Source organism: Pipra filicauda, unplaced genomic scaffold, assembly GCF_003945595.2.
Source record: "Pipra filicauda isolate LSUMZ 115617 unplaced genomic scaffold, ASM394559v2 scaffold368_size711631_pilon, whole genome shotgun sequence".
Taxonomy (NCBI): domain Eukaryota; kingdom Metazoa; phylum Chordata; class Aves; order Passeriformes; family Pipridae; genus Pipra; species Pipra filicauda.
In genome coordinates this window covers 95,876-121,885 of record NW_024104496.1, presented here as the reverse complement: position 1 = coordinate 121,885, position 26,010 = coordinate 95,876, and the positions used below count along the sequence as shown (strand labels likewise).

The 26,010-nt window shown below is 40.1% G+C and overlaps 1 protein-coding gene across 7 annotated transcripts in view; it reads right to left on the bottom strand.

The window, feature by feature from the left end:
- TRIM2 (tripartite motif containing 2) overlaps positions 1 to 23,963 on the bottom strand; it is an 89,503-nt gene extending 65,540 nt beyond the window's left edge. For 2 of the 7 annotated variants that reach the window (XM_027747337.2, XM_027747340.2), the window contains exons 1-2: positions 23,704 to 23,963; positions 23,011 to 23,330 (exon numbers count right to left, since the gene is read on the bottom strand). The gene's annotated coding sequence lies outside the window, so the exon portion shown is untranslated. Of the gene's footprint in view, positions 1 to 5,592; positions 5,684 to 22,455; positions 22,855 to 23,010; positions 23,331 to 23,703 lie in introns of those variants that run through there. The other 5 variants (XM_027747338.2, XM_027747341.2, XM_039384652.1 and 2 more) reach the window with 4 other exon arrangements.
- Between the last annotated feature and the right edge of the window lie 2,047 nt (positions 23,964 to 26,010).

Sequence of the window (26,010 nt, the reverse complement as noted above, 5' to 3'; positions counted from 1 at the left end):
TGCAGATTTCTAGTCGGTCATAGTTTAAGTCCTAGATAATTCTTCTGATGCAAACAAGCTTGCAGGCTTTGTACAGACTGAAAAACCTCAAGTCTGATAAACTGAGAAAAATCTACCCTTGGAGGAGTCCAAGGCAAAGCTTCAGTTCACTCACTGTCAATGACATAAAATAAGGTAGATTTTGGCACTGACAATAACACATTTTTTAAAGACAAATTAGCTGTGACATTATAAATCATCACCAGCATCTTTAAATTCAGCACAGGGAACAGCCATCTTGGGTCTGGATTCAGATGCTAAGCTTGTATTCAGTCTGGACTCATTATGTATTTTATTGTAGTACTTCAGCTTGGTGCCCAGTGACTTGAGTTTGGCAAAAGCCTGTCCCTCTCCAGAAAGGCACATAATTGTCAGTTGATCTCTCAAAGAGATAATACTGTGTGATAATCTTTTGCTGCCTGCTCCAACTGTTAGATGAGAATTGGGCTGTTTCAGTGCTTTTGATATTTTGCTTTATAATGCATGTATTTTGCTTTATAATGTATCAATTGTTTTCACAGAAAGAAATACGCAGCTCAGACAAAAACATAATGCATTCTAACCTTGATGTCATCATTGGAGAAGCCCCGTGGCTGCTGCTGTTTTCACTACAGCCTGCAGTAGCCCCTGGCTGTCCCCAGAAAAAAAGGGAGAATAAGCATAACACTAAGCCACTTTTTCTCATCAAGTCTCACTAACATCTGTGACTGCAGGGATTGGGGCTTGCCTAGGGCACATGAGCTCATTCTGAGAGCACTGGTGACGGAGAAAAACGCAGGCTTTTCCCTTCTAAGTATGCTGGAATGATGATCCCTTTTTCCTACCCTGAAGCCCACAGGACAGGAGTTAATGGCTGTATACTTTGTATTCTTTAGGTAACAAGTCAGCAAACAGCATGCAATGCATACGTCATAGTAGTTTTCATCAGGGAAGGTTAAATATCAGAAGAACATAATTTCAAAAGACAAACATTAGACTGTTTTCAAAGGTTCCCTCTTGCCCTCTGGTTGCACACTCACAGGTCTTACCTTGCACTGAGAGCTTGTTGAATTGCCACTGAACAGATACAGTTGATTGCCTGACAGAAAACTGCCCTATGATAAAATGCATCAATTTTCTGCAAGCTATGAGAGGTGAATTAGCTCACAGGGGTCCGCTGAATGCTGCAGCGGACACACACTTGGGATGTTATGGACCAGAGCAGGGGAAGAAAGACAACTGTAAGCCAAATGCTCAAGCTTCTTATGGAAATATACTATGAAACAGCAGGTAAGCCCACACTCTTCAAGCTCTAAGTTTCACTTCTGTGGCAACTATGTCCCTTAAACACGGGCATACAGTTTGTCCCATGCTTATGCTTCTGCTCTATACTGCCCTAAATCATAGTTTGCTACTCTGAGAAATAACCACCAGCCCTGGCTCCTATAAAATTGTACTGTCTCAGTATCACTGTTTTTCAAAACTTTCATTCACATAAGTAAGCTTTCTTTCAAAAGCAAGTATCCAGGAAACACTGATGTAGGACATTTTCATATGTCTGCATTCATGAAAAGTTCTGAACCAAAAGTAATGTGTCCAAATCCCTCTTTTTGTTTGAAAACATCATTCATCCAAGAATCAGAAATGTTACCATGTGACTGGTAACACAAAGAAATGAGCACATGAAGAATCACAGTGAACAGTTCAAAAGCAGCTCTGGGCCTGAAGTTAGTTCACAAGATACTTGTTGAATACTGGACACTTTGTTGGCCAAGATAAATAGAAAGGGCTATGTTTTCTTAAAAAAAAAATATACCATGCTTATATATTTCTTGGCTTAGTCTTTCTCTGACCTTGCCTGGAGCTATCCAGTCTTACAGCAGACAAAGGACTACTAACTGCCTGGTTTATCCTGGACCTGTCCTGCTTTTCTGCCTTCAAGTAGAAGAAAGAGGTAAAAGAAGGTATGTTGAGGCCTTTGCATTGAAGAACCCAAGACTCCTGGGGAGAACAAACAGCCCTTGTCTCTCAGACTGGGCTGTAGTGAGGAAGACAGAGAGTAGGAGGAGAATAAGGCAAGGAGTGAAGAGCTCTGGGGAAGTCAAAGAAACCAGTGGACACTGGTAGATACAGATGATTTAAGGCACTACAGACCTGAAGACCACTTAGCCACTGCAATTCACTGTCTGCCACGAGCAAGGAAGATAGGAAGTGATCCCTTTTCTGGCCTTGGCCCAAGTTTTCCATGATATTTCAGGCCACCCTGCAGAATGGGCCCTGTGGCAAATCCCTGGTTGAGAAACTCCTCTTTTCTCCTGGGGTGAAGTTTGCACCTATAACCTGCCTAGCAATCCTTTTCTTTCCTAAGTGCAGTGCCTTCTCCAAGTAACACCATCAAAATGAAATGCACATATGAGAAGAAGACTGTCTGCTCTTGATGTATGAGTGAGATCTGGGTACTACAGCCCTGCTGCTCTTTCTTTTTTAATAGAAAAGGCTGCATGCTTAGCATTTTTCATTTTTTTAGAACCAACCAGTATGTTCCACTTTAGTGGCAACAATATCCCTTACCTAGAAAAGGATCTAATAACTAGGAAAAGGGACCTGGAAAAGAAAAACTCAAACCACAAATGAAAGATTTTAAAAGCTTTCATAGGTATGGGTAAAAATTGAGAATATTAGCATGGAGGATAGTAGTAAAAGGGTTTAGATTTAAGAGAGAGGGCAACTTACCCAAGGAGGCTGAGGAGGGGTTCTTTGCAAATCTCAGCCTTTATCTCTATGGAGACCTGAGTTCTACTGATAGTGATCCATTTTATAAGGAATTCTATTCAAACCTGACAGAAGGCTGCCATTGCTTCTTTCAGTCCTTCAGACTTTTTCCTGCTACCTGACAGTTCAGTTTCCTGGTCAGACTCAAAGAGGGGGGGCACATGAGGTATTTCACTCATAGGCTCTCCCTTATCATAACCTTAATTCATGTGTGTCAAGCCCGTAGGACACAGCAGCAGATCACCTGCTAAAAGTCCAAAACCTGAGATGAAAATAACCCTTGAAGCCTTCTGCTTTCACTAAAAATTCAAATGCGCAGTGTCATGAATTACAGCTCTAGTAACTCAAAACTCTTATTAATTCAAAGTTGTTCTTTCCCAAGAAATCGATCCACTTTGAGAGCTGGCCTGACATTCTCAAGGGCAATGAAGGGGAAATCTGGTAGTCTTAGTAATCTGGTAACCCTAAGTATATTTGGGAAATACTGCTCAGGGTTTCAGTCAACTCAAAATTAACACCTTCCATTGAGTGCTGAACAACTGAACAGTAGCTATATTACAAATGTGCCTGCATTTTCCTCAACCACGGGAAAGTGTTGGCAAGTGATCCTGCAGTCAACATACAGTGCACCTATAGAGCCAGAGGAAGAGAATGAATCGCAGTAAAAACACAGCCCTGGAAGCAGATTTTAGTTCTATTTCCAGCTTTCTTGCAGATTTCATTTCCCTCTTTTGTAGATTGAGGACGATATGCTTATCTGCTTCCCAGGCTATCTGAATGCTCTATTAATGAGTACAAATAAATAATTTTGTTTTCACAAACTGCCTACCATCTCAGAATCAAAAATTGCAATTATAGCTTATGCAGTTCAGAGCCTTTTTTTTAAATGAAGGATGTTGATTCAGCACCTTGTTTTAGCAAGCCCTATGAATACATCTTCAAAATGAGCTCTCTAGGAGGAAAAAAATCAATTGTAATCTTCTGCCTGTTTACCCTGATGCAAATCAAACAGGCACAGTCTGCCCCTACAGAGCCAGCCATGTTGTGCTGAGCTTGTGATGCGCAAGGGAGTTCTTTCTTTAGTCAAGAGAGAGACAATGTGGTAAGCATATTGATTACTCCTAACTATGTACTGAGAGAGCACAGCAAAAACTCCTAGGTGTGTATCTCATGGCTTTCACTGTTACTTAAGTACTGAGATCCTGCTTTCTTAATCTAGATAAAAAACAATTTCATTTCCATCTTTACTAATCAAGGGTTAGTATCTATCTGCTACTTAGAGCGAATGAAACACTGAAACACTCTGGCTTGTGTTCACAGCCTGGCACAGAAGCAGCTTATTGCTGTAATTAGCTTTAGTTCATACACTACCACACATGCACTGTATTGCTGTAGAGGAGGCTCAATCTCAGAGCTGAACAACCATCAGCATCGAGACCCACCTAGTTAAAATGTACCAAGTACAATAGCTGCCCATAATCTGACCAGTTTTATTTGAAAGTTTTTGTCTGTCTCTTAGCCACTGCTTCCCACACATAATATTGCTTGACTGGCCCTCTGCAATTCACAACTCATTGATGCAGTCCTTAAGATCCTATAGATGAGTAGGAGAGTTGAGCCAAAGGTCTCTAGACTGCATCAGGGCTGTCTGCAGAAGCTGTGCACAGCCCCAAAACACAAGCAGCACAGCAGAGATGAGGGCACAACCCCCAGGGCATCCCCCTATTGGGTACATCCATAGGGGGCAAGTTAAACAAGCTGAAAGGAATATAGTATCAGGCCTAGCTTCGGATTTTTTTTTTTTTTTTTTTTTTTTTTTTTTTTTGGCATGACTCAAGGCTAATGAAGATCTGACTGAAACTTACTTTCCTGTATTTTAAAAAGAGGAATAATGAACACACTTATTTACAGTGACTGCTACTTTTTTCCCCCAGGTATCTTCTAGTCTGAGCCTCACTTACCACATGAAACCTAGACATAGACTTGCCAAAACTTCAGGAGCAGACCAGTTCTAAGATTCTGAATAGTGGTCAGCTCTAACAGGGCCACTAAGATTTTCTTTGCTGGCATAAATGGTAAAAGAAAAAATATAAAAAGTCCATCAATATATGCTATGCAGGACTAAGTTGAAGAATACTGTCCAAGCAGGTAATATTTTATTTCAAATTCTGAAAATTAGAAAGGACATATTAAAGATACAAGAAGTCAAGCTCATTCCATCTTTGCAGTCTTTTGCTCTGTGGAGCTGTGAACATTTCCCAGTAGCACTGAACAAAGAGGACTGAAATCTCTGAACGTAACTTTGCTTTTCTACTGCTAGGCGTATATCTTCGAATATGACAGCACATATCAGCATTTTGGGGAGCATTTATTTTATAGTATCTAATTTCTAGCCATTTCACACTTTTCTAAACCACACTACTCATGACCTTGCAAAAACTGCTGGTGTTTGAAATATGACTGGATGATCAGATATGGGAAATGTAGCTAAAAATAATAACTAGATTCAGATTAAATAAATTAATACATATATATGCACATATAAAAAAATAACCCAGTAAGTTGAAATGGGTTGTGTTACTATTAACTTCTTCTCTTTTGCCTCCCAGGAAGGTCTCATTTGAGATTGAAATCGTGTGGTCCTTGTAGTCATGACACTGCATACAAAGTAGCTGCTCTTTTACTTTAGACAGAGGAAAATACTTTAATAGCTGCCTCTCTGAATGACAGCGCCTACCTGCCTTGCTAAAACACGCCCTTAGTCTTATGAGAAAAGCCAGAAGACGACAGAAAGCTACTTACTAGTGTTCCATAGAGTCCACGCAGGAGTATTAGAGGCTGAAATTCGCTGTGCCTCTGATCAGAAGATTTAGCTCCCTGCATTCAGACAGTTGGTCCCATTACGGCCATCGGGCGGCTGAGTTAAAGGGTGGCCTTGCACAAACATAAACAGCTTGTCAGCACAAGCCAAAGAGGCGGGTCTGCCCTGCCAGCCACAATGCGAGCCAATGATTAGCTTCTTCGCATTCTGGGTGTTCAAGATATTGCATTTCATTCTTAAGCAGGGGAACAAGGGGGACTGACTGGGAAGGGCCAGTGCTCCACGGTTTGCTGCTAGGCATTAAAAGGCTTAAGGTGGAAGGAAAAAAAAATCAATAGGTCACTTCAGGAAAAGCACATATTTGATGTGTATTCATACAAACACTTTTAGAGAGCCCGCAGGCATCTCCAATGCATTGTTTCTTTTAGGTCAATCAAACATACGAACAAATGAACAAAAAACCTGTAAATTAAGTCTAGTTCATATTCACTGTAAAGAAGTTTTACTTGCAAAGTCTGATTTTTCTTCTCTTCACTCTTTTTCTTACTCTCATCCTTCCTAACATGCTTTATTTGCTGACACTGGCATTTCTCACTTCTCTGTCACAAATGTCTTACCCTGACCTTCATGACCTGACCCTCCAACCTTCATTGATCCTCCTATGCCTGCTTCTCTTCACCTCCATCTTAACTGCTTATTCTTTTGGTCCTGATCGCCCTGAATGAGCAGAGTCACAACAGAGGCACCTTATGGTAAGGTTCTGTGAGAGAACCAAGTTGATGTAGCAACTTACTGCTGTTAGAAGTGGAGGTGTTGAGTCTCTCCTCTCTTCAGCACTACACTGTGGCCCCCCATCATTCAAGGAACGGTAATGTAGCACAGAAGCAAATATTTCTCTGTCAGTTTACTGATCTTAACACAGAGACAAAAGAGGTACTGCATGGAGTGAATACTCCCTGAAATACAAGCTCCTGCTAATCTTGCCTCAGCCATCTATGATCCCACCTGTCTCCCCAAGTTCCTCTCTCCTTTGTTTGAACTGAATTGTTCCTAGTTAATTGAATACTCTGCTTACAGCTGCTGATCCCATTTCATCCCAGCTCTGTCCTACTTTCTTATGCCTCTAGTTTGGCTGTGAGGCCTGTCTGCCACCAAAATCACTCTCATCAAATGTTTTATAATAACTCCCTGCATAAATATCATGCTTTGTGCTTCAAGCCTCAGGCTCTTTGAGCTCTTTTTTGCTTTGGAAATAACTAAAATCCTCCTTAAAACCCATGCCATCGTTTTGGCTTTAACCATTTTTTCTCTGACCTTTCTGATAATTCTTCTCTCAGCATCTACCCCTTCCTCCCTCACAATCCCAAAGGCACCCTACTCTTGTTATAGTCTGTCCAGCTTTTACTATTTGCTTGTGCAGACTCCTGTACCACTTTATGTTAGTGATTTACAAGCATCCATATGTATTTTTCAGCTTTCTGATTTTCTCCAGTCCCATATTTCACCCTGTGTTTTAGGCATATTGTATTAAATGCCTTGACAGCTCCTAATTTTAAGATCCTTTTCTGGGGTCAAATTAAAGCAGTGCAATCACACTACATTCATTTCTGTGTAGTCTTGGCAAAAGTAATTTCTCTCCCCCTCTGCTTTGGTAATGGAGTTGAACACCCCACAGAAGCAGATGCTGGAGTTAGCACCTCGTTCAGATGGGAAGGCATATCACAGCTCTCGGGCTTCTGCTGACAGGCTGCACGAGAGTTCTGGCATATAGTGCTGCATCACAATGTATCGGGGTCACATTTGCAAGTTTTTCTTCACAGTGAGACATACTAGGCACGTTCCTCAATGATATCTGAGATTCTGGTGCAATTGCACAGCTCCATCAGCTGCCACCCAAGTATATAACCTACACTGCCTTTACTTTTACCCAGATTTCCTACTTAGTTAACTCTGTGCTACCCACACTAACAATATTATTTTACCGGAGCTTTTTTCTAATACTTTTAACATGCAAATCTCTGCCGAGATCCCTTGTGTGATCACAGTATTTGATTACTTTAATTATTTTGATTAGTGAGCCTGGATCTTATTCCCAATGCACCTGCATTGTTTTCCACAAAAAATTCAGCAATTGAGGTTATCTTTTGTTCCATACCACAGCCAAATTGCCTACACCCCTATGAAAGCCATGCTTTCTTGTCCTGAACTTCAAGGCCTTTTCAGAGTTTCTTCTTTCTTATGGATCCACTCCCACAGCTCTCTTCATCACAAGGCCTGTCTTTTCAGCTTTCTCTCTTCCTACAAAGCTCACTTTTCTTACCTTGTCCTCTATGAAGAGAATGCCCTGCTTCATCAAATCAAGTTACCTATTCTTCTTTGTTTTCTACAATCCACTTGTCACAAAATATAGAAATAACGTATCAGTACGAGAGTGAGGAACAATAAATAGTCAACAAGTCACTTCAGAAGGAGGGATGTTTCATCTGTGTATATAAAAAATATGTGCTAGAAATCTTCTACCATCAAGCATATATCATGTTATGCACCTTACACTGTTATATTTTAAGGAACAGGACAGGCATGAAAAGCCCTTGATGGATATGCATCAAGTGCCCAAACACTGTCCATGAGATTGTGAAAAGACTGCTATGAAAAGACTGTTTGTAGATGCACAAGAGAAAGCAAGCTAGCTATTGCATCTCTGATTCCCATGGCAATTTATTTAAGATGCTAATTCAGTGTAGCCACAAATAAAGAAATAAAAGAGAGAGCAAGAATGAGCTGATTTAGTGGACTATGTTGAAAAGGCACACTTTAGACAAAGTCACCCTGGGTACAAGTCCTGCGACTCTACTAACAGAATTATGCCAAGGATGAAGCTGCCTCTTTGTCCTTAAGCTTTGTATGACGTAGGAAAATTGTTATCAGCACTGCCAATGATACCAACCCAGGCACCAGCTACGTGTAATGGCCAAGCTGATTTAACAACTTACTTTTACCAAAAGGGTCATCCTGCCCCCTCTCTTCACCACCATTCCCAGCTGCACAGGCCTGCCCCTCTCTCATGCATGTTCCTGGAATGGTGTGAAAGCTCACAGACCAAATTTGTTTTGCTGGGTATGTTTTTCAGACGGGTTAATGATCTGACTCATCTCCCTGCCATGTTAAGCAGCCCAAGAGCCAGCGGAGGTAAATAGTAAGCACATGCAGCTGAAAAAGGAGAGGGAAAAAGGTGGAGACCAGAATCACCACCTTTTTCATAAGCAAAAAGCTGACTGTCATCCCTAGAAGCTACTATCTATTCTGGGGTGAAAATTAAAACTCTGACCCCCAAAACCATGTCATCCTTAAACACGAGGTCACAAAAGCTCCTGTAACCCCTTGCTTGATTTCAAGCAAGAACTAAAATGTTTTACTGAAATGTGTTTTCTAAAGGAAGGTGTGGTTTTATTTTATTAAAATGCAAGTTTCTGAAAACATAGTAATAATTTGTTTTCCCATGGAAAAATTTGGATAGGAGATATATTTTGACAGGCAAAAAAATGAAATATTTAAGTTTTCTGCATCTGAAAACAAAATATTTGGGTTCTCTTCAACATCTTCATTAATGACTTGTATGCAGGACTCAAAGGAATACTAAGTAAGGTTGCTGATGACACTAAATTGGGAGGAGCTGTTGACTCCCTTGAAGGCAGGGAGGCTCTGCAGAGAGACCTCTACAAATTAGAGGGCTGGGCAATCACCAACCATATGAACTTCAACAAGGGGAAGTGCTGGATTCTACACCTGGGATGGGGCAACCCTGGCTGTACATCCAGACTGGGGAATGAGATGCGGAAAGCAGTGCTGTGGAAAGGGACCTGGGGGTCCTGGTCGATGGCCAGTTGAATATGAGTCAGCAGTGCCCTGGCAGCCAGGAGGGCCAACCGTGTCCTGGGGGGCATCAGGCAAAGCATTGCCATCCAGTTGGGGAAGGGGATTTCCCGCTCTGCTCTGCCCTGGTGCGGCCTCACCTTGAATATTGTGTGAAGTTTGGGCACCTCAGTATGATAAAGACATTAAGCTCTTAGAGAGCATCCAAAGGAGAGCAATGAAGATGGTGAAGGGCCTTGAGGGGAAGCTGTATGAGGAGCGGCTGAGGGCACTTGGTCTGTTCAGCCTGGAGGAGACTGAAGGGAGACCTCAGTGCAGGCTACAACTTCCTTGTGAGGGGAAGGGGAGGGGCAGGCACTGATCTCTTCACTCTCATGACCAATGACAGGACTCAAAGAAACAGCATGAAGCTGAGTCAGGGGAGATTTAGGTGAGATATCAGGAAAAAGGTTTTCACCCACAGGGTGGTTGGGCACAGGCTCCCCAGGGAAGTGGTCACAGCACTGTCACTCAGACCCTAAGTCTGTCTGAGTTCAAGACGTATTTGGACAATGCTCTCAGGCACATGGTGTGATTCTTGGGGTAGCCTGCATAGGGCCAAGATTTGGACTTGATGATCCTAGTGGGTCTCTTCCAACTCAGCATATTCTATGATTCTATTATATGATTCAGCAGAACTTTGTCCACTCTCTAGATTGCAGGCTCCATGCCTAACATTTTGACTCTGTCCCCTTTCATATTACTATCCATGCAACTGGCTTCTACTTTTTATTGTTTGCTTGCTAAAACTATTTTTTTTAACTTTTCCCATTTTGTGGCCTCAGCCCAGCCTCACTCTGCCCTTTCTTCTCAAAACACAAGTTCAGCTGGATGCTATTTTGCCTGTCCTTTGTGTCTCCTTTTGGGGGCCAACAAGGAACCTCAGGTCCCCTGAGGCTCAGCCTGACCAGTTCATATCTATTCCGATGCTGGGAGTAGATTTGTCCTGCTTCTCCAGCAGTAGCCACAGATGCTGCAGAATGGACCTGAGTGAAAAGATTTTTGTCATGTTTTACTGGCCTGCTGTCAATTATAAAGTGAATCACAAATTATTCCCAGAAAGCACACAAGCTCAAGCAATGGAAGACTTGAGACAGTGACAAAAGAAGTGAAACTTTGTAGCTGAATTGTTTCATTTTCATATTAAAAAGGAAAACAAATGTCAGAAATGGCAATGGGAAGAGACCATGTGCAGATGCAGCACACTAACATATGAGGCTGCAATCAATGGGAACTTGGGCTCAGTCCCAGTTCTGACCATGTGCATTTTGAACTTTGAGCTCTTGGACTACTTCCTAATTAGAGAGACAGCAACACACTGTGGAACTATTTAACCCTTTGCTGGTGCCTCCTGAGGTCTAGCAAGTGCCAGAAAAGACTGGGGATGTATCTAACCTCTGGAGGCCACATATACTATAGGAAGTATCCCCCTGCCCAAATGGCTTAACTGAAACAACTCCTGTCAGCACCTCTCTCTTCACGCCTCTCTACATAGAAAGGTCAGGTTTACAACTACTCCTTCCTGCACTGCTGAACAATTGCTGGAATCTCCCCCTAATGTGCCAGCTTCCTATCCAGAATCTGCCTCTCTTCAAGGCTTGTCATGGTTCCTTCACCCTCATCAGTAATGCTACACGAAGGATCAGATCAAACAGAGATATGCGCCAGAACTTAATAGTGTAAGTAACGGCACGCTGCACATGGAGACTTGTGTCTCTGCTCCACAGGAGTGGAAAAGCAGCAGAGTATTATGAAATGGTAACTGTACCCAAAAATACAATTATAGCATTAGAAGCTGTGTGGAAAGAAAACAAGGGCTATACAGCTGATGTACATCAGCAGTTGTCATGTCTGACTATCACTGGTGTTCTAGTTAGAGCTGCACTAGTGATTTTATTTTTTTATATCCCTCTGTAAAGTGGTAATATTATGTCTTACCTATTTCACAGGATAACTACATCAGCAGGGTTTTTTTTAAAATTTCCTACCACCTCTGAGGTCACTTATTCCAAACATAACACAAATGCACTAATAAAAGGATGCACCTCCAAAAATATATGCACTGTGGGCAAAGATTAACTTTGGGGTTGTAGAACATAGTAAACCTACTTAGACAAGAAGCGAAGCAAATCAGCCTGTCTTGAGCACCATGCTGCCATAACTGGCTTCTATACCCAAGCTGGCTATAAGCTACTTTGAGCCTTGCTATACTACACTACAGGCATTTCTCTATTAAATTATGTGAATGAATCTAGAGACATTTAAATTCCACTATTGTTTGGGGACAATTCATGCACTTCTAGAGGGATTTTTCAAAGACTGCTGAAACACCCTTTGGCTCTGATTAGCTTCAGAGTCCACAAAAATATTTCAGAAGGACAAATGTTTTGGCTTTGAAGCAGACCTACATTCTGAGTGTCAGGTACTCTGATAAAAAGCCAAAAAAGAGCTACAGACACTAGTAGCACACACATCCACCCTAATTTCAAAATACAAGATGACTTGTCTCCAAGGAATGCTTTTCTACATAACAGCATAAACATTTCCAGCAGTATCTCTGGAACTGACAAATTCCCTATTAGGTATGGCCTTTGCAATGTGAGCTTGTTTACAAAGAAAAAAGATCACCTCTCCAGTTCCTCGCAATTCTCTGTGAGCTGAGATGTTCCTGTTCACACAGAAGAACTCAAGGGAGATATTCAAAAGAACTCTTTTGCAAAGACCTTGCTGTTACACAACAAACACATACAGTTAACTAGAAGACTGCCTTCAAGATAGCCATGGTTCATGCTCCCATTAGAAACCATATTCATCTTGAACTCAGCAATAAATATCCCACTTGCTTCCTTGGCACAGAACCAAACCTCTGCATCAACAAGAGCAAAGGATGCTCACAGACCAAGAGGTATTTGCCCATCACAGGAAAAATGCCCAGATTAGCAATGCAGTGACCTTGGTTCAAAGAAAGCACTTTAATATGTGCCTTCCTGCCAAGCATATGAGAACTCCCGCTGATTTCGCTGTCACATCAATGAGGTCAGCCATGGATTTATCCAGGAACTGAAAGGAATTAACTCCCTTCACACATACACACCCCACTGAATAATGGCCAGAGTGGTCTGCGCCTAATGGTGCAGATGTGACTTGTCCCTCCCCTCTCCCAGTGCGGATCAGGAGTTTTACCTCTCCTCGAATGAGACTACCCATGCATTTTATTCCTACTTGCTGAATTGGAGGGAGGGGGATATCAAGAAAAATGCTATACTCAACTTACTTTTCCATACCCTTTCTACTGAGCAAGCCTAGAGAAAATGTGCTAGTTACCTAGCATGCAGAAATACTTAAATAATTTAAATGCTTGAAACTGCAGAGACACAACAAAGGTCAGAATCATTCACTTGGATAAAGAAATGCTTTTAAAAGATAGTGGTGTGTACTGATAGAAGCCTGCAAGCAAACACAGCAGTCCAAGTTTTCAATATCCTCATATAACAGGGTAGTAAGAGGGAATTTTGATGAATTCCAGGTGTTCTCAAGTCAAGTTCCTAGTGATTACCTATCCCCTATAAAAACAGGGACACGCTAGTTCTCAAGCAAAGCTCTGTTATAAAGGTATTCTGAGCAGTAGGAGAGGGAAAGAAGACCTTAATGTTAGAAGATACTACACACTTTAGCAATACAGGAGAACTCAATTAAAATATAAAAGTCCTCCTGATCCAAGTAGCACATGGCTAAACCTGTCATGTAATCAGAACCAAACCACGCCCACATCTGGATTTAATTATGTCATGCCATTTTATAGCAGTCTAAGAAAAGTGAACTGGGGGTAAAAATAATCCCAGAGTAATTCTTGAGTCAATCACACATATAAGAACCTGAGTGAAAATGGATAACAGACAACATCAGCAGACTGAGCATACAAAGGTTCTTATTAAAGGCAAGAAAAACAAAGAAGTGTACAGACAAATGGCTCACTTCAGAATGAAAGCACCTCCCACAAATTTCTGTATGGTCTATAAAATTCAAGCAAACCTATGAAACATGCATACTTGAAAGAATGGAGTTCTGTTCAATATACTCTCGCTGACTTGAAAAGAAATGGAATTCATGGAATGCTAAAATGCTTCAGAAATACATATACATATTTAAAACAAATTCTCCATAAGAAGTTTTTGTATGACTGTATGTATACACAGCAACTGTAAGTTACAGGGAGAAATCTACATAAGAATTTGTAATGAATTTTAATACTTGTAATTAATACACAAGTAGCATGAATTAAGAATTAAACATGACATTTAATTATTTATTCAATGAGAGTCTAAAATCAACTAAATTATATATTTTCATTTGAAAACAAAAAAGTCTAGATAGGTTTCTTGCAAATGTTAACTGAAGGGAAGGAACTTAAAGTCTTTTGAAATATTATCTAGCCAGCAAACAAGCTTGAAGATAGTGTATATTCTATCTCAAGCAAATAAAAAAATTTTTTAAAAACATATATGCAAAACCAATACCAATGCTATCTAAATTAGTAAGGGTTTTCTGAAGGTATGCAGCATGAAATAAAATTATAATCTCTATAACCTGGATCCAGCATCACTATGGCATTTTTACATTAATATGAAATCAGTTCCATCTCAGTCTGCTTTTTGTTCTATTTAACAGACACTTATATTAAAAAAACCTTTCTTCCAGCCTTCATTCTTCTTATTGCTTTAAAAGTAATGAATATTCTGCCTCATTCCTTGAGCGAGGACCCTCTGATGCTGTTAAAACAGTCACAGCTGCCCTACTGTATCACAGTGCTCTACCAGGGCCTTTGTGTTGACCCAGGCTACAGTATGTATTAAATTATAGCTCACACACTGTGATTCTGTTTGCATGCAAGGAAAAAAATCTGTGTGAGGTAATATTGCAGTGTTTGGATGAACAGCAGGCCTTGAAAATTTGTGTGCATTCACTTGTGCTTTTCTGCATGCTCGTCAAGGTCAGCAATGTGGCACGTTTAAAGGATTGTTGTTTGCTCTTGGCTGCTTTCTGACTCAAGTTCAAGTTGAGAGACCGCACAGAAGGCGGCCGTGATAATTGCAATGTAATTGCTAAAATTCAGCAATTGCTTGGATTAATGCAGTTACTTTAAAGCCATATTTCTTGGTCATTTTAAGGACAGGTTAAAGACAGCAAAAAGCACAAGTCAGCCAGAAAGGAAGCTTATATTGTAGTCCATTCCACTGGCATCCCTAGATATGATGATGCCTAAAATCCCTTGATACTGCAGAGGATTCAGGAGCATTAATGTCCACAATACAAAATAACAGGACACAGGCACTCTGGAAGAAAATATTCTGCAGACTGAAAAATCTATTTAATTTGGGAATGAGGGAAAAAGTCAAGTTTTCCCAGTAGCATTTCAAAAAATGAAACTGAAGATGGTCCAGTCTTTTTGCCTTTCACTTCCTTCCTCATCCACAGTAACCTCAGACTCTACAGCAAGTTCCAATATCACTTTTTGGAAGGGGAAGAGCCCACAGAGGTATTTAATATGATCCTCAACACAATAAATTACCATTCAGATTTTTTTTCTAAGAAATCTTGTTACAGCTATACTTAGGAACCTCCTTGCTACACAGAGGTACTGAATGCCATGATAATTGCCCAAAGCAGCATTTTGTTGTCAACTGTGCATTTTTAGTGCATTTTGGTAGGATGATCTGAAAGCATAGCAATTTTATATTTCTCCATTAAGTGACCATGCTTCAGCATTTAATAGATTGACAGTATTTAGGGGCTAGGGTCAAATCTTTCATGCTAGATGTTTGTCTCATTATAACTTCAGCCAAAATCATTGAGACTAAGAAAAATCAGATTGCTTTGCATGACAAAAATTCACGTCTTTATTTCAGAACCACTAAAATCCTCTGTTTTGCAGTAGAAGCCTGAATATTAAACAATAGGGAGTGGCTTTATTCCAGAAAATGAATTTTTTAATATCTCATGAATATGTACACTAAGCTCACTGTGTCCCGATGCATACTCACTTGGGAGACAAATTTTTTATGTGATATAGGCATGTTGCTTTCTCTCCTTTCCTAGTGTTTGTGTAGCATACCTTAAATATAAACCTTGCAGCAGAGAACAATATTAAACAAGGCACATCACACCCAGTTCAATGAAAGAGGACAGTTTAAGTTCACAAGGCACTGAAGGAAACTCTCTGGTATGAGAAGTATTCCCATGGGCAGCTCTCTCAGAAGAAATATTGTCTTACAAAAATTCCCCAATATGGAATATTGCTCTTTTTATTGCATACTGTACTAACACTATTTCCTCACTGTCAGGGCTGTTCCTTCCCTAATTACAACGATATTAGCCAGCTCAAGACCTCATGGTGGTCAAGGAGTGTGCTCTGCAGGTGAGCAATAGTGGAAGGTCTTGGTCCAGACAGAACCAGTGGAATCTGTTCAGTGAATGAAGCCAAGTGAATGGGAAAAAGAGACTCCTCTGTCACTGTATTTTTCCAAGTTGGCTCTCTGTGGGATCATACTTTTGCTATAGCAAATAAAATGGTCAACAATTGTTAGTAGCAACAATTAAGCCATACATTGTGCCTTTTGGAAAATGATGGATGGAGTTTCTTGTACCATCCTCAGCCCAGCTGCACTCTTTGTCAATTCCTCCTTCATGAAAGTTGTGCTATTTGAGCTTCTGTTCTGAATCAGTAGATAAACAAACTACTATGGACTTCTTTGTACACAAACCCATTGACAAATAGTCCTGTGAAGAGACAGCAATCCACTGACCTAGAGAATTGCACTGCCAGTGTGATAGGCAGCCCTACACTTACTTTTAGTCCCCTCCCTGATTAAAGCAATCTCCCTGATTAAAGCAATCTCTTACACTCTCTTTACAAACACTTTTATTTAAATAGTTCACTGGAAGCACAGATGATGACATACCAATGTTCAGCCACTTCTTGCTCTGACAACACTCAAACTTTCCTCAGTGACAAAGAGAGGGGAAATATATTTACAGGAAAAAGCTTTTCACGTGATAGGGCCAGAGTAGTGTGGCTTTGCTGCTCCTGCAGGATCTAAGCCATTTTTTCCCAAATCAGGGTTGCATAACATCAGCTCTGATTTCTCCAAGGGCTAGCTGGCTAAGGACCAAGGAGCATCAAAGAACTTTCTTCTTTCTGCTCTCCATAGCACTTGCAATCAGGTGAAGTCCTCTCTATGTCTATTTGCTCAAGAATAAAGGAAAGCAAAACCTTTCAGAAAACATTTTAAGGATAGAATAATTTTTTTAAAGCATTACCTTAAGCCAATGATGTGACCTTTTGTTGCCCCAAAAGGATAAACTCACACTTCCCAAGAAATAGAAGTAGTACCCTCCCTTACCTACATTCTGTCATGCTGACCAAGAAATGAACATTTATGGAAAAAAAGGAATTAGCTGCAATTATTATTTTAGTGCACCAACAACTAAGGTCAGAACCAAAGCAAACCATCACATCTCCTAATAATTACAGTGAAAATAATGACCTATTTTCTCATCAATAATTATTGATTTCTAGAAGACCTTTGATGTCATAGCATGGTGTTCATTATAAGCACTATACAATGGTATCTATGCTACAAGCACCGCTCTGTTAACCCTCAACATGTTCTCAAAAACAAAAGAAAAGCTGAATAAATTCTCTGTTTCTCATTTTGAAGAACAGAATCTTAATTTTATAGAGAAAAAGAGTACTTTGGCTATTCCACTTTGTAGAAACAGTGGTGGTTGGAAGCCCATTTGGAGTAAAAATTTGCCATGAGTATATGTAGTATGAGTTATGTTCACTTGTAGGATGGCTATGTCTTGGCCAAAGGTTAATAAATATATTGTCCTGGGAACTCCAAACATGCTAAAATAATTTGGCTGTTAGTTATCTAATTCTTTAATCCATTTTCAGCCTCATTGCTTTACTTTTACATAGCAATTACCTAATGTCTCAGCATTATCTAAGGACTAATTTAAAACCTGAGGGCCACACATACTCTAACACAGCTAGAGCAACCTACAGATTCAGGTATGTCAGAGGGCAACACTCAGAATGTCAAGGGAGTTGATGTCAACCTCCTCTTTCAAAAACCTAGCCCTGACAAGACTAGTAGTTCCAGCAGGAACTACTTCTCTGCTAAGACAGAGCCAAAGACACTAATTTCAGTGAACCTATTTCCACAGAAGAGTGGAAACTGGTTCATTACAAGGCATTCAAACAGAAGTAGCTCAATATTAGTCTGCAAACACTCTCATTATTTAAAAAAGCCCCTTGTGTCAGTGAATTCCCACTGAACTGAAGGAGGGGGGAACAGAACAGAAAAAGTGTTTAACTTTTTTCAGTTACTCCCCTAGACAGGTAAAGGAGACTCAAAAGTATTGAAGCCTTTAAATTAAGACTACCTATCTTTCTAAAAGACAAAGAAGCTGCAGTGATTTGGTTATTTCTAATCTACTGTCTTTAAAATTAGGTCATTACTTTTAAGAATGCTTTGAAATAAATGAATGATAGGACAGGATTTCAGAATGTTCTTAACACTAATCCATACCACCATGGGGATAAATTGCTTTGCTTTTAACCTTCTAGCTAATCCATTTGGGAATCACATTATTGTCTCATAAAAAAAGAGGCACCCATCTTAATATTCCTGAACTAATGAGTTCTGCAAAATCCTTTCAAAGTACTAGCTAACCAGATTGATAAACCACTGCTTTATCCATTCAGATCAAGCTGATTTTATGATTAATTGCATGCTTGCAAACAATCTTTCAGACTTCTACTCATTGTTCCTTGTATGAAAAAAAGACAGACATTTTATGAGTACAACAGCCCTTCATGTTTGTTTGCTTCCAATCGTATAGATCCTTTCAACTGCTTTCTGGAAGGGTCAAGCAACGCTGTCAGAATATATATTTAAATTTAGTGTTTAATATGTCACTAAAGTGATACAAGTTGCAGTGTCAATGTAAAAAGAGATATTATTGCAAAGTATAGTTTCAAACTGAAATGAAAAACTCCTCGGAACTTCAAGGTATTGCATCTTTTTCAACTGCAACTTGGCCCTCTGGGATCCTTTAGAGTTTTTTATTCCTCCATATACAACTAGGTTTATCACTTCAAAATAAAAATGGCAATTAGAAATTCTAGTGATTTATGCAATATACATTTCCAGAAAGAATAATTACAAGTTTGGCTCAGTTATATAGGTTACCTTGCTCAGTTAAGTTATAGCTTGTATTCACATGCTACAGCCTTGCCTCATGAAAAATGATCTGAAGAGTGTACAAACTGAAAAAATTAAATACCTTCAGCATGGAATAGTGCATTATAATGTGGCTTTGTAAACTAGAGAGTTGTCCTGATTTATTTCAGATGGCAGATTCAGTCCTAGTTTACGGGTATAAAAACTACTGTGTACCTTACACCATATTATTTAAACAAAAGGGAGCAAAAAAGGTGATTTTAACAGATGTGGGACTGCTCCTGAAATCTACTTGTAAGCTGGATAAGGAGCACAGTGATGGGAAAAATCAGTCTTGCGGAAAATACAGATGAAGGCTCTCATCCCATGTTGTGATCCCCACTGTTCACCTGCCTGAATCACAGCACATGGTCCAGGATGAGTCAGTTACTGTCTGATGGCCATGTGTCGTGCTGCTGCTACTTCATGCCAATAATGAACATTGACATTTAGAATCTGTAAATAACTAAAGGTAAACAGGCTTCATTAAACTTAATAATGAATATTATTACCTTAATAATTAAGTTTAGCATGAACCTTAATAACTTAGTAATTGACAATAATGTCTTAATGATTTTAAGGGGAATCTTCATTGGTGGCCCACAACTATTTTGTAATTATAGTCATGTTTTGGTCAGTTGAGTTACTTTCAATTAATATACTTCATTAACTTAATAGCTAAACACTACCAGCCTAAGGGAGACATTCCAAGTGAATCAGTAAGACAACTCTGAAATAAGGTCACAGTAAGTGTATGTCATTTTCTAATTTTAATTACATGCGTTTTCAAGGCCATGTCTAAGAAAACTCTGTTATCCTGACAACCAATTCAGATGTAACATACTACTGACATCTGTGTTCTGAATTCAGATGAAGAGCCAAACAAGAATGGTGCTAAGTGTGTGCTAAGGAGGTTTTTGTAGTACAGCTTGTATGCTGGGGGGACAAGTATGTCTGGGGACAAGTCAGAATTTCATATCAGGTGTAATGACTGATATTTAATGAAATGATCTGATACTGCATGGCTTCTTAGGAAATAATCAAGTCCTGAATAGTTCGATTTAAAAGAAATTACTGCTCATGCAGTTATTTTTCTCAGATTTTTTCTTCATGCAGAGCCCACAGAAAACAGCAGCCATTATCAGGGATGATTAAATAGATTGAGCTTACATGCGGTTTGATGTTTGAAGATCAAAATCCAAAACTCAGCCTAGGTATCTGTGCTAAGTTACATTAATTGGTACTCTAGTTACCTTTTTATTCCTCAACTAGATGAGCATAATGGTTTTCTTCCAAACAGATTTCTTCATCTTAATAAGTCTCAAATCACAGAAGTGTTTGTGTCAAAGCAGATAGAAATTCGAAGGTGGAGGAAAGGTAAAGGAAGGGAAGGAAGGATAAATTTCTCTAAGATGTTTGTGAGAATTTGTCCTCACCTATCTCGTTTGTCTCAAAATTCTTTGTAGGGAATTAGGAGAAAGGAGGAGCGATCACAGAACACTAACTAGAAAGAAAAGACCAACATGGAGACTTAGTCTTTCCTATGACTACAGTAGAGAGAAGGTGGCCATGGAATATAGGATTCACAGTTTTAAAGGACAGATGGGGAGGGACACACTTCCTCTATGAGTAGCAGTGAAGAACACTAAAACACAGTTACAAAAAGTTGCCTGGTTGTAGTAAGAAAACAAACTTGGAATGACACAGAACTCCTAACTTGAAAGGGAAGGAAAAAGGGAAAGAAATACTGGAAAGGACTATATTCCTTTTCAGCATGTTGGTAAGTAACAATGGATTTGGCACTATTAAATCTGAACATTGAATACTTTGCAAGGGTTACCTGTGTTGGCAGCTCACCCTGTGATTTGCATGGAGAATACTGAGAATTCTCTTGAACAGTGGGCAGCTGCAAACTGGCTGAACAAGACTGGTCCAGTGCAGTCACTGGTGTACCGCTTCTTATTGTCTAAGAGAGGTCAATCAACAGGTGAACAGGTTTGTCCTCATCGACTGCCTGGCTTTTCTATAGCTAAGGTAAAGGATCAGGCAGTTTCACACCTCCCAAAAATATTTATGCGGCGGGGGGGAAACCAGCAAGGCAGCCTGTCACAGTGTCACTGATCTGTTACCAGGGGGTAAAGGTATCCCAGCGAGCATGGGAATGCTCACACCTCAGTGCCTTCAAAGAAAGTTACAAAGCATCGATGCATGTAATAGCAAATGAGGTTTCAGCACAGGGCTGCAGCACCAAGAACTGCAGGGGATTGTTTAGTATTCAGTGAGCATATGCCTAAAAAGTCAGTGCACATGCTATCAGAATTTCAGCATCCTGCTGTGCATTGATGAACTTTGCTTAGGCTTCATCAGGATCCATTTACATTCTGGATAAGAGATTTGGGAGGAAAACTGGTATACAATGCAAAGGGCGAAATTAAAGGCCAAAATCTGCCTTTCTGGATATCTGTCAGGAAGATGTCTGAGCAGATTTTAAATAAAACACCTCTGAAATTTTCCATCCATGTCCCAAATCTTCCCAGAAGAACTTCTGAAATTATTCAGGACACATATGAATAATTTCTCTATATTTTAGAGACTTAGGCAGGGGCTTTCAATGTTTAATCCAAGCAAGCAGTGGATTAACTGTCTTCAGCTGAAAGACTGCCAGCTGACTACTCTTCCCCACACACATGGCATTTGATGTCTGCCATTTTAATATTTTGACATTTTTGTGAGAGACATTGTCCTGAAAGGTCACCACTTGTCTCAGCAGTTGGCTGACTGCCACTCAAGCTTGGGAAGCTTAGCTCCACAGCTGTCATCAAAAATGACCATTTTCAGTGCTAAGTTTCAGAGAAGCTATGAATTTCTGACTGTCTATAAGGGGAAAAGGAGACAAGAGGAAGGAAAGAGAAGCTTCAAAATTACCTTTTACTTTCCAAAATGAAGATAGGCATTTATACACATATGTAAGATGAGGCTGAAGTATTGCAAGAGAAGCTTATAAACAACAGACAACAGATTGATCAAACAAAGCTGTGTTACAGCAGCATTATCAAGGGGGTTATACCATTAATATGTTTGGCCCTCTCTTGCAGCAAACAACATAACACACATACTCTCTCCTTAGTCACTTAATGGCAGTCACCTGTTAAGTGTGAAAATGACATTTTCACATGGCTCATGAGAAGTTTACAGTACCGCAGAGGTCCCCAAGAAATAACAAACCTATAAATAAAGCAAGACACATGACGCAGCAACAGAAGCAAACTGACTGCAACCTGCATTTCTTGTGCAATTATCTGATATTTATACTTGGTACTGACCACAAGCTGTTTTCAATAAGCAGAATTCATTCACAGCACAGTAAGAATTCACTAGCCATAAACTCAAAAGGACAATTACACTACAGAATCTTTGAATTAGAAAGGAGAATAAAAACCAAGATGCTGTTTCTTCAGTGCTACGAGACCAAAAAACACTGAAAAATACCAATTCTCTTTCTTACAGTATCACTGCAACACCAAGAAACCTTCAACTCCACTGCTTCCCAACCACCTTACTATCCTGTCGTCATGCCACACAGCAGATAAAGATCATCTTCATGTATAGACAGAGTGAGATTGGTGAAAAACATGCATTGCTCACCGTGCTATGTTCATTGTTCTTATCAGGTCAGCTGCAGACTTACTGGTGCCCCTTATGATGACTATTTGTTTGCGTTTCTTATAATAAGGTACTGTTGAGTTTCCGAATCAGAAGTCCAGGTCTGCATTTATGGATTTTTAAAGAAAAGACTCACGGTGAAAAATACCAGGGGAGATTTCTCCCCTATGTGCTCACAAGTTGTCTATTACAGCTGAAGTATCTTTCTTGCTGTATATCTAATACTATCTAATCTAAGCAGAAAAACATCTCTCTATAAGTAACTCCTGCATTTGCTTGACTTCTCCCCTCACAGACAAAATGGCAAGCAGATATCCCCAAAATCAACAAACACAACCACAAACTACTCGCTCTGGAAAGCTTTCATGCATCCGTTTTCCTCGGCAGCTCTTCCACTGAAAGCCAGAACAATACTGCAGAGAAGCTTTCCCTGTCAGGATGTTTTCAGCTTTCATCTCTCTGCTTTTTCAAGCAGAAGACTGAGGTAGAAACCTTAATTAGCAATCTGAAAGCACCACACAGGCAAGGAATACTTACATTTGCAACTGTATTTGTGATATTTGCGCACTGATCCAGCGACTGGTGATTACAAAGAAGAGAAAGAGCTTTTTAGGCTGCCTTTCAAGTCTTGCAGCAGTGAAACGAAGGCTGTTATCTGAAAGCTACTCATTTTCTATATGCTGTGCTCTACTTGCTTCCCATGTGCATACAACACAGCTGCCAGATTTAATAACCATGTCAGCCTGCTTTCCCCATAAAGCAGCAGAGAGATGACAGGATGAAGATGAAGTAGCCAGCGCGTTAATCTGTAGTTATGGCTGCACTAAGCCTTGAATGAATGTCACGGTTTTATTGCCCTTTAAAAAAAAAATAAAACAAATCAACACTATTTGTGAAAAAAAAGCGCAAAAGGATTTCAGAAATGTCAATCCATACTTGCCTCAGTGACATTAAAGTACATTAAAGAAATTTTTCCTTTTTTTCCTCAGTTAACAAATCCTAGGACTTGTGTTAATTTCTTTTTCCTACATCCCAATCTTTCAGAATACATTTTTCCTAGCAGAGTATGCCTTCTACCCCAAAAGAACAAAACCATTGACTGGCAGATTAATTGAGCTTCCCTCCTCTCCAGTTCCTCTCTGGAAGGAAATATTTCCATACCTGTTTGTCTTTGCTGACTTCTTTCAGGAAAAAAAAAGTTAATAAAAAAGGGGTAAAATTCTCTTTTACCATTTAACTTCTCCCACGCACAGTGGTTCCTAGAGCACTGGACTTTAGTATCTGATGTGGTCACTTCACTGCCAAGGTGGAGCATCGCCGTACCTCCAGCTGCAAAACCAGTTCCATGTGAGGGAAGGGTGGCCAGACTTTACACGAGTAGAGAAGGTGCCACTCACGCAGTCAAGAACAACAAACTAAAAATAAACAAAGAAGTGTTCAGCTGAATTTGCAACAGTGCAGGGATGCCGCAGAGGTCATATGACATCTGTGCACGTCTTTTGCTCTCTCTCATTTATATTCCCTTCACTTCCCTTGGAGGCACCTGTCTCAGCGGGGAGTGGTTTCTGTGGAAACTACGGACAGTCGGTTTTCCCCTCAGAGAAACTGTTACTATGGAAACCTTACATAATGTATATGGCCTAGATTCTTTTTAAAAATAATCTGACCCTGAAATTCTCAGTATAAAATAAGAGCTGATCTGTCTAGGGGGCAAGAAATATAGTTATTTAATAACTGCTTTAGAAATATAGGATTAGAAAAATCCAAATGGTGTTACGAATTAAATGAGAGTGTAGGGGGCATGTCATTGCATCAGTCACAAAGACAAAATAATTTGTAAATGCCAGTAAACAAGGTCCATTATTTAGCACTTGTGGGAAGCAAGGAGGAAGGGAAGCATATACTTGACATCATGGCTCAGTGTAGCAATCAATACCACATCTTGCAGAGTTGAGCTTTTCCCTGTGTGTTTATTTTTCCAGCAACCAGGACCTCAGTTAAAGATGTGAGCCCAAATACCTCTTACATCTACCCCATTCACAACCGAAAGATCAGCTTCAAAGTCACCCTACACTATGAAATCATGCTGTGTTAAAACTCGAGGAAGTGCCTGAAAGGAGCTGCATGAGTCAGTGAGGCATAGCATGCAGTGGAGCAGAAGCATAAAAGGCACACTGCTGTTTATATGACTTTCCTCTCAGCTCAGAGGAGACAAACCTGTCCACAGTCATGGTGGGCAGGGCAGGTCTGTCAGATTGCATTGGGGACATTGGGATGTAAGGGCCCCAGTAATGGGGCTGGGCAGGGTGAGGGAGTTTTGCCTTCTAAGCAGCTGAAGACCTGGTGGGTCGGGAATGACATGGAGTGGTAGTCACGTCACAGATGTTGTGAAACGGGTAGGTAGATGTCTCCCTTCTCTCCCCTATCTGCAGCCACCCTTGCAGATAACCCTTCTACTGGTAATACAAATCAAATCAAATCATTAAGAGGGCACAGCTACCTGTTTAACTCTACACAAAATTGGTGATTTCAGTTGGAACAATATTGTTAGGGAAGCTTTACTAAAACCCTGCCTCTGAGATATCTATGTTGTGACTCAGTGGACTGATATCTCTCCTGATCTGTCAACCTAGCAACCCTTATTAACATGAAGCACATTATTATATATAGGGGACTGATTTTTCTTCTCCACTCCTATTCAGAAGATGAATAAGAGAGGGTACTCGGCCTACAGAATATTTCCCCAAAACTTTAGTGAGGTCTTGCTACACTCCCCTGTGCAAAGGGGCTCTCCCAATGGGACAAAGAAGGCATGAAGCATTGCTTCAAACCCCACAGCATTTATCTTCCTTTCTTGTGTAGTGGAGACACTCTAACAAACGACATTCATGATGCCTGAGGTGTTGTTTGGGATCTGGCTTCTCCAAGCACGTGTTCAAGACTAGGGTTTCACAAAAAACTTGCTGGTGCCACAAGTCATGAGACATTCTCTAATACAAAATCCCTCAAAGGGGTTTCTCTGTACTGGGCAAAAGTCCCTGGACTTTTAAATTAAAGAAGAAAACTGCTCCATAAATTGCATTGAATACAATGCAATACAGAAGATCTACTCTGATAATCACACAGAGCAGTATTTTGTCAGAGGCTGTGCACACACACCTTTTTGTATGTGAAAATCAAATGTTGCATGAAGATGTGAAAGCATTAATATTCTCTCTCTCTTACACAGAAAAACAAAGGAGATTTGATGCATGGTGTTAAATTGGTTTTGAGAAAGTTCAGCATCAGCAGGATACAGTCTAAAACTTAAATGACTGAAACTTCTATGATTTATCAAATATCACATTCCTAGGCAAACATTACACAGAAGTCAGGCCCCTCTAACTTTTGAACCCCAGGGCTCTCATGTTCTATCCACAGGACATACAGCCACAATGTGTTACAATCAATCTTTTGCCTTCTAAAATTAAAAAAAATTAAAAAGTAGAAATATTTTCAACAAGACATCCTACATCCATTTCTTAATTAATCTTATAT